This window comes from Triturus cristatus, chromosome 9, assembly GCF_964204655.1.
Source record: "Triturus cristatus chromosome 9, aTriCri1.1, whole genome shotgun sequence".
Classification (NCBI taxonomy): Eukaryota; Metazoa; Chordata; class Amphibia; order Caudata; family Salamandridae; genus Triturus; species Triturus cristatus.
In genome coordinates, this window is record NC_140592.1 from 793,985,324 (window position 1) to 793,998,402 (window position 13,079).

At 44.0% G+C, this 13,079-nt stretch overlaps 1 protein-coding gene across 5 annotated transcripts in view; it reads left to right on the top strand.

Moving 5' to 3' along the window:
- The window catches only part of SYT16 (synaptotagmin 16), a 601,801-nt gene that overhangs the window by 91,050 nt on the left and 497,672 nt on the right, over window positions 1–13,079 (top strand). Inside the window, exon 1 of one of the 5 annotated variants that reach the window (XM_085626192.1) lies at window positions 6,263–6,352. The exons of 3 other annotated variants lie outside the window; for them this stretch is intronic. The gene's annotated coding sequence lies outside the window, so the exon portion shown is untranslated. Of the gene's footprint in view, window positions 1–6,262; window positions 6,353–13,079 lie in introns of those variants that run through there. One more of the 5 variants, XM_085626189.1, reaches the window with a different exon arrangement.

A 13,079-nucleotide genomic window follows, 5' to 3' on the forward strand; every position in this document is an offset into this window, starting at 1 on the left:
GGTAATATGAATTATCTGCTGAATTAAGATTGCAAGGAATTCAGGAAAACCTGCACCTTCAGGTTTGTTCTCGGACACATTTGGTCTTGTAAAAACAGATAGAACTTATCTGGGGAAAGATCAGATGTATGAGGGGAAACCATGACGGACTCACGAGCAAACTCTGATTCTGTTGTTTAATTTCACGTTCTCGGGTCATAAAAACGTAAAATGAGCCGTAGCAGTGCACCTGGGAATTACTGTGCCAAGCATTATTTATAATTCCCAGTGCGGCATTTCTTATGCAATGTTACAACAACACTTCTAATGAGCATATAAGTAGTAATGAAGCCAAACTCCTGGGAGGTGGAAGAGTTAAACTATCTAACCATGAGAACCGTGAAAGAGTTTCTCGAATAAATGAACAACAACACCTGATCCAACTAATGAAACACCTGATCCTACTAATGAAACACCTGATCCAACTAATGAAACACCGGATCCTACTAATGAAACACCTGATCCAACTAATGAATGTCAACTATCCAGTTACACTTGGTTTTGGCAATGCCCCAGGTACAGCAGAAACTAATTCTAACTTGTTTGTTGGAGTAACATAGTGTTATCTGCAAAAGAACATCTTTGTAAGGAGGAGAACTTAGAAGAGGAAGGTAAAAACCTTGAACCTTGTCTTACCTGGGTCAAGAATAAGAATCATAGGGGCACATGCATCAACATTGACAATAGCGTTTCTTAAATTGCGATTATTAAGGAATTGCAATTAAAGAATCGCTATTGCCTATGCATGTAGGAATCACATACAATTTTGCGATTACTACAAATTCCTTAATTGCGACTCGCAAATTGCGAGTTGCAATTAAGAAATGGAGTTCCATTCTTTCCTATGGGCCCAGAGGCCCATAGGAATGAATGGGAAATGCATGCGCAATTTGCGAGTACCCAATAGGTGCTCGCAAATTGCGCATGCAATTTCACTGGTGCAAGGGTTTCAAAAGGATACCCTGTTGCACCCCTTGTTAGACCTGGCATCTTTTGGCATGGTTACCCCTGACTTTTTGCCTCTACCTCCTGTATTTTTGATGCTATGCTGGATGTCGTTTTTACTGGTATAGATGCTTTGGGCACTTTGCCACTGCTGATCAGTGTCAAAGTGCAAGTGCTCCCTAGGGAAATTGGGATCTAATTGGCTATACATGTTTGGCATATTTGTTCTACCTGCAAGGCCCTAGTAAAGTGCACTGAGAGTGCCAGGGCTGGTAGTACAAATGCTACTAGTGGGCTGCAGCACTGATTTTGCCACCCACAGGAGTAGCGCTAAAATGATGTCTTAGGCGTGCTTGCAGTGCCTATGTGCAGTCCAGGACTGCCATCTCGACCTGGCCAGTGCACCCACTGACCAGGCCTTATCCTTCCCTTTCTGTACATGTAAGGCATCCCTATGGTGGCCCTAGGTACCCCCCTGGGCTGGGTGCAGTGTATCTGAAAGGTAGGGCATGTACTGAGGTGTGTAACATGCCCTGGTAGTGAATTACAGCCATTGTCGTTTTTCACTGCTGAGAGGCTATCTTGCCCATAGGACAGAATGGGGGAGGCTGTTTACATGCCTATCTTCCCCTAAAGGCAAGATAGAAAATCCAAGTTTGGTATCTTTGTGTTCAGAATTTAATTATACATCTTTTTAGAAAGATGGTTTTTAAATTCACTGTGTGCGAATAGAACTTTTTAGAAAGTAGCTATTCTCCTGTTTAACCTTCCTGTGTGCCTGTGTGCTGATTGGCTGACTGGTGTCATGTGATGGGCTAGGTGGCTCCAGGAGTCTGGATGAGTCAGCAGCAGGGTGAATAGGGAGATCTGCTCTAGATGGGTGGGAGGAGTAGCCCCTGAGTTTGAGTAGGGCTGCCTCTGCCAGCACAATGCCGGCTCCACCCCCTGCTGGCCAGGCTGAGGACTCTGCCTCTGCCAGCACAAAGAAGGCTCCACCTCCTGCTGAGCGTCTAACGACCCTGCCCCTCACTCTGAAAGGAACCAGGTGCTCCAGGGCAGAGCACACCCAGGAACCGGTTTGAGCAGGGGAATCCCCCCACTGAAACAAAGAGAGACAAAGACTTGGAGGGGTATAAGAAGAGGACCCCAGACACCTAAACTTTAGATCACTGTGGAACTAAGAAGGAACCTCTGCCAAGGAGAAAGCTGGAAGGATCTGAAGAGGAGAAGACTGCCTGCTTGCTGTTTTGCTTTGCTGCCAAGGAGAGGGGAAGGACTCTGCTGTGTCCCCTTCTTTAAATTCTGATCTCAAAGGGCCTGATGAGAGCTGGCTCCCTGTTAAGAAGTCCCAGGAACAAAAGGACTTCACCACCAGCTCCCCTGGAACTCTGCTGAGGGAGTTCTGACCTGCCTTGGAGTGCTTGCCTAGTCTTGGGGCCTCAGGAGGTCGTTTTGCCGTGTTTGGGAGCTGGAAAGCAGAAAGCGTGAACAAGAGTAACTGGTACCCATCGCATCATCCGTTTGAGGGTCGCATCATCCGGTTGAGAGTCGCAAGATCGAGAGTGCGAGAAGAATTTCATCGCGGCGTCATCGCAGCACCCAGAGTCCCCGCATCGCCGAGGGCATCGAGCATCGTCCCGGTGCGCGATTTCTGACACTGTGAAGGTCGTCGCAGAACCAGTTTGCGAGCCGCACCACTGCCGGTGCATCAAAGTATCCAGTCGCTGCGTGCGTCGACGCAGAGTCCCGTCCCGTGGCGCATCGAGGGTAGCGGCGCCCGAAGTCAACGCTGCGCCGCGCACCGCGCCGCATCGAAGATCGTCGCCATCACGATTGTCGCATCGTACCTGTGCGTGAAGCTTCCCCCTAAGAAAACTACGCAACGAAAGCCAAAGTCATCGCATACTCCCCCTACAGATCGGAGCCAGCGCATCCACCTCTGCTGCGTGAAGCAGGGCTGTTGCAAAGCCTCCCCAAGGTCTCAGGAGTATCACATCGCCTTTGCCATCTTCATTGTTATAGCTTTTGGGAACCTTAGCGCAACTACAGGTACTGTTGGGCACGAGAGTGTCGCATTTTGTGCATTGAGAGTCGCATTATGCTGGACACTGATTTTTACATCCTGGAGTACTTTCAACAAACTCTTGAACTATCTTTAAAGTAACCTTTTTAATTGTATGTTGGTTTTTCTGCAGTATTTGGTCTTGTGAAGTTTTTAGTAAAGATACCTTATTTTTCTAAAACTGGTGTAGAGTAAATCTGTGGTGTTTTCACTGTGTTACTGTGAGTGTTGGTACAAATACTTTACACATTGCCTTTGATAGCCTAGACTGCTCAGGCCAAGCTACCTAGAGGGTGAGCAGGGGTTATCTTAACAGTGTATCCCCCTTTCCCTGACCAGAAGCAAGGGTCCCTACTTGGACAGTGGCACCTACCCTGCCAAGTGGAGACCCCCAGATCTAACACCCCTGAAATGACAATTTAACCACATGTTGCACACATACATGCCCCAAGGGCATGTGTGTGTGTAACACGTGACTTTGATTTTCAAAGAAATCGAAAATTACCATCAACTTTAGATTGATGGTAATTTGCAATTCATATTAGCGAAATCGTTAAAGAAATTTGTTTAATGTATTGCATTTAAGGAATCGCAATTTGTGATTCCTTAATGCAATAGCAATTTAAGTAATCGCAAATTTAGCGATGCCTTAAATAGCGATTTTTGCATTTGGGATGATGCATCCCAAATGCAAAAATACTGGTTGCAAAGGGGCAGATTCTGCGAATCTGCCCGTTTGCGATTGGTTTTTAGGTTGATGCATGTGGCCCATAGGTTTTTGTTGAGTAGATGGAGGCTGAATACTATAAATGTTATGGTGGCCTTTTCAGGACCAGGCTCTTATTTCAAGAATTTGCCTGTATGACTCTCTGCACTTTTACTTTTCTGTAAATTTTATCCTGCATTGAGGAAACGTTATTTATTACCGGTTTTAAGACAAGCAAATTCTAAGCAATGTAGGATTGCAATGTTTTTTTTTTTTTTACAATTTCTCTCGTCAGCTCAGCAAGCTAATTACAAAGTGCCATTCGTTGCAGGGTAACCTTGCAATGATGAATTGATATGAAAGTGGGTTTTTACTGTCATGGAAAATTTAACTGTTTAACCGATGTGTTTGAATGAATTTTGGAGGGAGGCGTGGCTTCCAATCATGGCGGTCGCTTGAGCCTGCAGCTCCGCACCGACCCGTAGATATCCTGTTACCCCGGAGGCGGACGGGGTCCAAAATACTCACACAGGCCAAATCCAGTGATCGGAGGTCCTCAGGAGAAGACTGGAGATCATCACGCAGCCCGAGGGCACCAACGTGCGTGAATGTGGCGCACCGGTATAGCCGGCCTAATGCGACCAAGATGGCGGCATAACTGCCAGTGACGGCGCGGTGGTGGGTCCCGGAAGCTCCGTGGTGCCGCTGCTTGGCACGATTGCAGGTGAAGACGCCCGCGGGGGCTGGCTGCGGACCTGAGGAATCACGGTGTATCTGCTGCGGGGATCCGGAATTGCCAAATTCCGATGTAGGACAGCCTATGACGACGCAGCTTGAGAAGCGGAGGCACCTGATGACGGCCGGGACGGAGGAGCGGCGCTATTGTGTGCCGAGAGCTGGCGGCTGACCCTGAGGCCCCAGGTGCATACTGGAGTGCCCTGGGCTGCCGCGCTTAATGGGGAATTGAAGCGTGGCCCCTGAGCAATGTGGTTGGTCGCCAGACTTTAGATCCACCTGGAGGCCCAAGATAGCGACTAGATGCCGTTTTTACCACTGATCGCAGCGTAACAGGCAGAAGACACATGGAGAAGCCGGGCACATCCCATGAGCGACTTTTACCGGTGAGTGCACCCGCTGCGGGGGGAGGGGACTGGGGTGTAGGTAGCTGACTGGAGGAGGACGTTCACCCGCCCAGCCCTGCAGTATCTTGATCCTCCCCCCCATCTTACCCTACCGGACCACAGCAAGAAGAAAAGCCCCTTGAACCACACAGGACTACATGGGCTGGCCCACCGGGTTTACACCAGCGGGGCAGAGGGTGGTTTAAACCCTCTGGAAGCTGGCTTTTCACAGCAGAAAAGGCTGCAGTAAGCACCCAAGCTCACCTGACCCTAAGATGGCACCTGGGCAGAATTAATCATGCCTCGAACACATCCGGCCTACCCATTGTGATGCGGAATCTGTGTACCTACCTCTGACTGTGGAGACCTAGCTTTTTGACCGATGCCCGGTGGAGCTCCCTGATAGCTAAAGAGGAGATGGGCAGTGAACTACCCCTTCAGCCGTCACCTACCCAGCTGGTCTTTGGACAGAACTTACTTCGTCTCTCCGTTGTATTCTCCCTCCTACCCCTTTACTCCACCCCCTTTCACCTACGCTCCATTTATCCGTCCTATTTGCTCTTTAATTGTTTTTCCCGTTGAGATCTAGCTGTTTGGCTGATGCCCGGTGAAGCTACCTGATAGCTAAAGAAGAGATGGGCTGTGGACTTCCCCCTCGGCCGTCACCTACCCAGCCGAACTTTGGGCAGACTCTCCTTCGTCTCTTCATTCTATCTACCTCCTACCCCTTACCCCACCCCCTTACCCTTCTAATCTCCATTTATTTCGTCTTCTACACTCTTGAAATGTTTTTCTAGTAACTGATGTAACGTGTAACTGATGTAATTTTGTAATTTCTGTGGAACCTTATGTAAAGCGCTCTGATACCTCCGGGTCTAGCCAGTGCTATATAAAACTCTCAAAATAAATAAATAAATAAAATATGTCTGTTCTAATGAATGTGTTTTTAAATTGATGATGTTCGGCCAAAACCTTTCTTATATGCAATTGTATCTTATATTATTTTTTTCTGTCTGACCGAATAAAGAAACTCAGACCCCCAGGTGTTTTTCTTTTTTCCTGAACTATCCATGGTAAATTCAATTCATATGTATTTAACGTAATTATTCAGTCTGTTCAGATTAGGTGCTGTCATATAGGAATACAATGAGGCGAAATGTTTTGGGGAGTTTTGAGAGCATGCATTATGATTTGCCAGTAACCATATTTAATAAAAGTTGCATTCTCACTTTGTGGAGAAGAAAACATGCAGATGATGACGGACATCATGATGTACTGGAGGTCCCTCGGGACAGGAAGTGAGCTCAGGAACCAGCTCGGTACAGGAAATGAGTGAAAGAGGCGGATGTGTTGATGGATTATATTAATGGCCCTGCCCAGTCCTGCCATAGATAAACTGGGGAAGGCTGCAGGGAGGGTGTGAGGTTGAGGCAGTGTGGAGTGCGGTTGCACGAGTGATTGCTGAGTGGACATGAGCTGGTGAGTTAGGGGGGCATGGGAACGAAAAAATAGCTAGAGAGGAGAGGCGAGTTGTTACAAAACTTTGAAAGGGAGCGAGAACGGGGCACCAATCGGTATTTTGCAGCTTAAAATTGTTGTAATTATTTTTGTAAGCATGACTTTCCTTAAATGCATGTAAAGTGTGACGCACTGCACCCTGCGTGTTCTTTCTGTATGCTCAAGGTTTTATTTCAATAGTTGAATTCTGACGGGGACCCGTCGCACAGGGTGCGGGGCCTAAAAATATTCTTTACTGCTCAATTAAACGTATGGAAACTTAACTAGAAAGAAGGACAATTTCTGTGTCCAGATGCATTGTGAGTGTGGGCGTGCAACGTTGTTTCTGGTTGTAATCGATGGGCGTTTTCGTCAGTTTAATCAAGCTATTCTCGTTTCCCCAAGGAACAGGGGTGCATCAAGCCACCGCCCCACCACCACCCTACATCAGATAAATGGGCTGCCACCTCTCCAACGGCGCCGCTCAGCCCCAGGTTTTTGGAAATGGGGAGGCTGCCCAAGTGACATTTTAAGGGGCCCTTACTAACCTGCCGAGGGGGAATCCCTCAGTGCTGCACCAGGACTCACATCATAAGCACATTACACACAGACCCTGTGTTTCCCAAACACCTTCATTTTGTACACTAACCTCTTGCAGCCATAGACTCCTTATGATCTCCATAGGATCTACAGGCTCACCTTTTCCTTTAGTGGAACCTTGATTTCAGGGTCAAAAAGATGAGAAGGCCCATGACTGCATTCTTCCAAATTTATTTTTTTTATTTTGAATCATTGTGTTTCGTTTCTATTGTAAGTCTAGACAACCGTATCAATAAACAAGGAGAATTGCAGTAGATGAAATAAAGTACCCATGCGCTGTACTTCAGCGGTACAAATCAGCTAGGAGCTCTGTGAATGTACTGAGCAAAGAGGAACATGTTGAGTTTGTTTATGTGATCAAGGACCTCTGAGATGATTTACAGTATCCTATTTATATAAATATGGGATTCTTTATTCTGTATAATCCAAGGTATTATTGCCCCTTCTCATCAAACCCCTTCTATACAAGGAATGAATACATGTGAAATAGGTATTGTGAATCTTGTAATTTAGGAAGTTGAATGAAAGTTCGTTTATAAAGTCATTCAACTTTCGGGGTTAAATTTGTTGTAGTATGTAAAACAAATTCTTGTTGTCCAGCACTCTATTTTTGTATTGCAAAAAAAATGAGCAAACAGTCATGAATAACAGCTGACTGAATATTCCGTGAATTAAAGGGGTCTCCAAGGATATTTGGCCTTCCTTTCAATTCTGCATGTGAAAATTAGTGTTTTTCTTAGGGCATTGCAGTTTATACTATATGATAACTTTTGCAGCTGAACTTGTGACATCACAACTCAACTGTAATTCATAATTAGAGAACCACACTGATGTCCATTTTCTGTCAAATTTAATAAAACAATACAAGAGAGTTTGGATATCACAACTAGATAGACTTGAATGACATTTAGGCATGATATATCATATCTGCACCAGGCGCCTGTAGGAGAGGTTCGCCCTGTTAGAATAGACACCTTGGGTTAGAGAATGCTTCTCAAACCAACAATGCTTTTGGAATTTTAAAGAACACAAACATAAAAGAAAGTCAGAAAAATATGTAATTTAAATGGAGTAAAGGAGAGGGTTGAAAGCCAGAGGGGTGATTCAATGAGCTGAGCCTTTGCTGCTGAAACAAAGTGGTGACGGCAGGGGTCACAGGTATGAATGCCACAGAATCGACTCATCCTTCCGTCCTCCCGAATGTCAGTGAGGTGCGTATCATGAGTGGGTAATAGCAGTGACATCTTATGGATTTGTGGGGCCCGGAGCAAGATATATTTTGTGGGCACCTGTTTGGATCAACTTTTAATTGATTGCCACTTTTTGTTTATTCAAGTCTTCGTTACGCCAAACAATATTGAATTGTATGCTAAATCTTCATAATTTGGCCCCAAAAACAGCCATCTGTCTATTGTCTTCTAGTCAAATTGTATGAAAAGAAAGTGTGACCAAGCATTGGTAAAGCCATTTCTTTTGTACTTGGGATATAGATTTGTTTACTTGTAACAACTTTTTTGTGGAGTTCACTGCTCCCCTAGCATGTTACTCTCATGGTAAGAAAAATGTTGTAAGGCTGATTTGTTAGATGTTTAGTGAACTATTAAAGTAAGAGACATGCACATATAGCTTGAAATTGTAGCTTTAGTTGCCAAGTATTTGTAAAGACAATTATATACCTCTTCACCACTGGATTTCTTGCTGCAACAGTGAAAATTAAAGTGCTGCTTTTAGGAGTTTCACAATTCCATAGGTTTCAATCTGCTAATTTTCTCCTGATTTCTCTTTCCCTCTCACACCCTTCTTCTCCTCTTTATATATGTGCAGATCTCTGGCTAGACAGATACCTGTGATCTTGCTGAGTAAGAGAAATGGGTCAGGGAGGACACAGCAGATGGAGAGAGACATAAAAAGAACAGTAGAGTGAGAGACGTGAAGTAGGAGTAGAGATCCGGATGATGTGGAAAGATATGTGAGACAGGGAAAGAAGTAAAGTAAATAGAGGACGGTGAGGAGAGGTAGAAAGAGTAAGATTTAGAGAGGTGGAGAAATAGGTGAGGTTTCAGACTGCAGCAGAGAGATAGTGTTATGCTTAGAAGGAAATGCAGAGAGAGCAGTTTAATAGCTAGACCTACTGCCACCTGGGGCAAATTCTAAGTTTGCAGCCCGGTGCAAGTAAAAGCGCGGGGGAGGGATGACGGACAACTTATTCTGGGGGGGTGGGGGTGGCCGACGGGTGACTTTTCCGGAGGGGGTTGGGGGTGTGGGGGGGTCGAGCTGCCAGCCAACTGACAACTTGTTCTGGGGGGTGGGTGGGGGATGGTGGTAGTCGACAGACACAACTTGCTCACCTCCGCCACCCCCAAAAACAGTGCCCACCAAGCTACGTCACTGAGAGAGAGGCAGAGAAGTATAGTAAGTACTCCATGTGGTGAGGTAACGAGAGAGCTGATATAGAAAAAGTGGTGAGTTAGAGATGGGTAAAGGCAGTGAAAGGTAGACATGGATAGAGAAACTTAAGGGAGAACAAAGTTGCAAGGTAAACAGGGAGAAGAAAGTGAGAAGAGGAATGGAATTACGGGTCAGGCAATAAGTGTAATGGGGATGATAGAAAGGTAGATTGAGGGGTGAAGGCTAGAAAGAGAAATGTAGTGTAAAGGGTAAAGTGGAAGGTAATAGGCATATGTGAAATTGTGGAAGAGGTCATGTTTATTCAGAGATAGAAAGTTGTGCAATAGACAAATAGAAACAGATGGTGAGGTGAAGAGATCTCTAAAGGAAGAGGTTGAGAGAGATAGTTGAGTTGGAAGTGGTGAGATGAAATAAATAAGGAGGTGCAGAGAGAGATATATGTTTCCGTGTGTGGGTGAGAGAGAGAAGATGTGATATATCAAAAATGTAGAGGTAGAGAAAGAGAGGTAGCCAGAAGAGAAGAAGATATTTAGGGAGGTGAAGTAAAGAGAACTGAAGTAAAACAAGAGAATAGGAAGGAGCAAAGATGAGGTATCCACTAGTGGTGAGAAGGTGAGAGAAAGGGAGCGGTGGGGTAGAGAGAGGTGTGATAGTGAGGGAGATGTGAGGTGGAGAGTGAATTTACAGAGAAGTGAGGAAGTGATGAGGTAGAAAAAGAACTGTGAGAGAGGTAAGGTAGTAGAGGCCTGGAAAGAGAGATAGTGAGGTGACGCAAAGCTAGAGGTAAGGTTGTGTTAGAGGTGAGGTAGACGAATTAGAGATCCTTGGAGGTCCAATGGAAAAAAGTGCAGCGAGGTCAGTGAGGGGGGATGAGGTAAGAGAGAGAGAGAGAGAGTTTGAGATGAGGTCGAGAGAGGGGATCAAGGATGATATAGGAATAGGCACAGAGAGTGAAAGATATGGGCAAGTTCATGAGCGAGAGGTAGTGAGAGATGAAGTCAAATGAGGTATATTGGTTGTATTGTGAGAATGGTACGGAAGACAAAGGTGAGGCAGACAGAGCTGAGATGGAGCGAGAGGATGAAGGTGCAAGAAGAAGTAAAAATTGAGAGAGATTAAGAGATAGGGTTACGCTAGACGTGGTAAGGTGAAAGGACAGAGAGAGAAATGACACAAAGATTCTTTATCAATATAATTGCCACCAAATGCCTGAGAGGGCAAGAAATAAAGCAGGCCAGGCATGCACACTAAGGTGCATATGTATTATTTTGTAGCACCGTAGAGCACAGCAGACAAAGTTGCTGCACTGTGCTGTGCAAAAAGGAGAGCAGAGCCATATTTTTTTTGCAAATAGCCTGTTTCCGCTCATTACCTGTGTTGCAGAAGCACGTATTTACTGTCTAGTTGAAGCATACACGTCTGGTAGTAAATCAAATGTAGAAGGAAGTCCTAAACCCTAGAAAGCCCCGGAAATGACCAGAGGTTAAAGTGATGTCATAGTTAGGCGTTGTAATCATAACCATAAAGAACACATAAGAGGGTTCCTGAAAAAGCACAATATGAAGGGGAAGCAACCAGGGAAAAAAACGTATGAAAAAACACAAACACTCCCCCTCTCAATGTTCTTCGTAATCGGTAATACATCCAGGATAATATGTCCCACAAAACAAGTGATTTAGATCATTTATTATCAAAAAATATATAACTTTATTTTTGTTGAGGATTTTTTTTATAAATATCTTTATAAAATCATATATTCTGACATACTACTGAACAAGTCACAACATTGTACAACATTGTACACAATATGTAGAAATCACAGGAAAAATGTGCATTTTTTCTGTGGTTTTTACATATTGTATGTAATGTTTGCATGTTCATTGTAACCCACTGTAGTATTGTTTCACTATATGTTTTTGTCGGTGTCTGTTATTGTGGAGACATGTACACTCGTATGATTTTTTTGTGTATATTTTGGGGCTCTTTTCTGATTTATGTACAATGTTGTGAATTGTTCAGTAGTATGTCAAAATATGTAATTTTATAAAGATATTTATAAAAAATACCTCAACAAAAATAATGTTATATATTTTTTGATAATAAATGATCTAAATCACTTTTTTTGTGGGACATATTATCCTGGATGTATCACCGATTACGAAGAACATTGAGAGGGGGAGTGTTTGTGTTTTTTCTTACGGTTGTAATCATAACCAACATTTAGCAAAAGACCATAGAAATTCATCATTCCTACTGAGCTAACTATAACGTGCGCCCCCTCGTGCAGTGCTTATGACATCACATATTGCATCATTCAAGGCATGTTAAATGACATGAAGTTATAGTTAGCTCAGTGAAGTATCACTGGCGAATATCTGTCGTTTCTAGCTTTTTAAATGTTAGTTTTATGTCATTGTAACACATTTATTCAGTGAATTTCTAGGTTTTTTTTAAACGTAAGCTACACTCTTACTACCTTACCTAACTTTAAAGTCACTTCAACATTTGTGTTTTTCATTGAATTTCGAGTTTTTTTTCAGTGTACAGTAAGAGCTTTTTATAGTTGTATAGCTAATAGAGGGTCGATACAAGTAACTCTAGAGAAGGGAAGCATGTGCAGGTGCTAGAGAGTGAATTCAAAACTGATATTTGCCCCTAGTGCTAAAAATAGGAAAGATGTCACCTTCCATCCAAGGATTCAGAGAGGTGATTTGTACAGTTTGCTTTACCAGTATAATGCTGATACCAGTTCTGCACTTTCAAACTGTTATGTTCCAATTATCTCAGTGAAAACTGAGACATGTTTGGTTTTCGGTGGCAGCATCTGCAAACATAAAATTACAATTTGCATTGTGCAAATGTGCATTGTAGTTTGCAATTGATATTGAGAGCCCAGTGCACACATTGTGAGCTATTTCCAGCTCCAAGGGTAAGGGCTGGCCAAGGGGTATTTCCCCCACTTACAAGGGTATGCACAACTGCCTTACCACTGGTGCACCAGGCTGCAGCCATTTTCAAAGTCCAAGCTGTCCATTTCTGACAGTTTCCACTGCATGTTTCAAGCTGCTGGCATTGGGAGCCTATGGATTGAAGGCAGTTGCTCCCTATAGCATTGCATCCTCTCCCAGATGTCCTTTTCACACTGTGCCACTTGTGGCATTCTTACCCTTGACCTTTTAAAGTCTTCCGGGTGCAATTCCGACGCAAGTAGTATAGGTTGTATACTACTCGTCACCATGTATTTTTTGACAGGTGGCCACGCCCCTTTGATGAACTCGAACGTTAGAGATGCATGTCTGCTATCTCTGGCAGGCTGCCATCAGTCACAAAGTGGTACACAGCCAAATCCTCTCTTATGGCTGACTATGCGTGAGGTGACCTACATGAATTTAAGTGCTCACAATAATAAGGCCCAGACATTTTCTTTTCTTTTTGCAAAACGCTAAAGCGAACAAAATATAGAAAAACGAGATCTTTGTATAATTTGCTTATGAGAATTTTCGTCAGTTTGCTCAGGTCACTGCTTGTTCTCGCTGGTTCTTTGGTTTTTGTATCAGTGAACCATGTGGATTTTTTGGAATTCTGTGAAAACCACATTACAGAACCAATTTGCGAAAAAAAGGCAATATTTGCTTTTTGGCCAACAATTTCATCGACAGCTACTCACAGCCCGGTTGTCTAGAGCTCAATTTATAGGGTG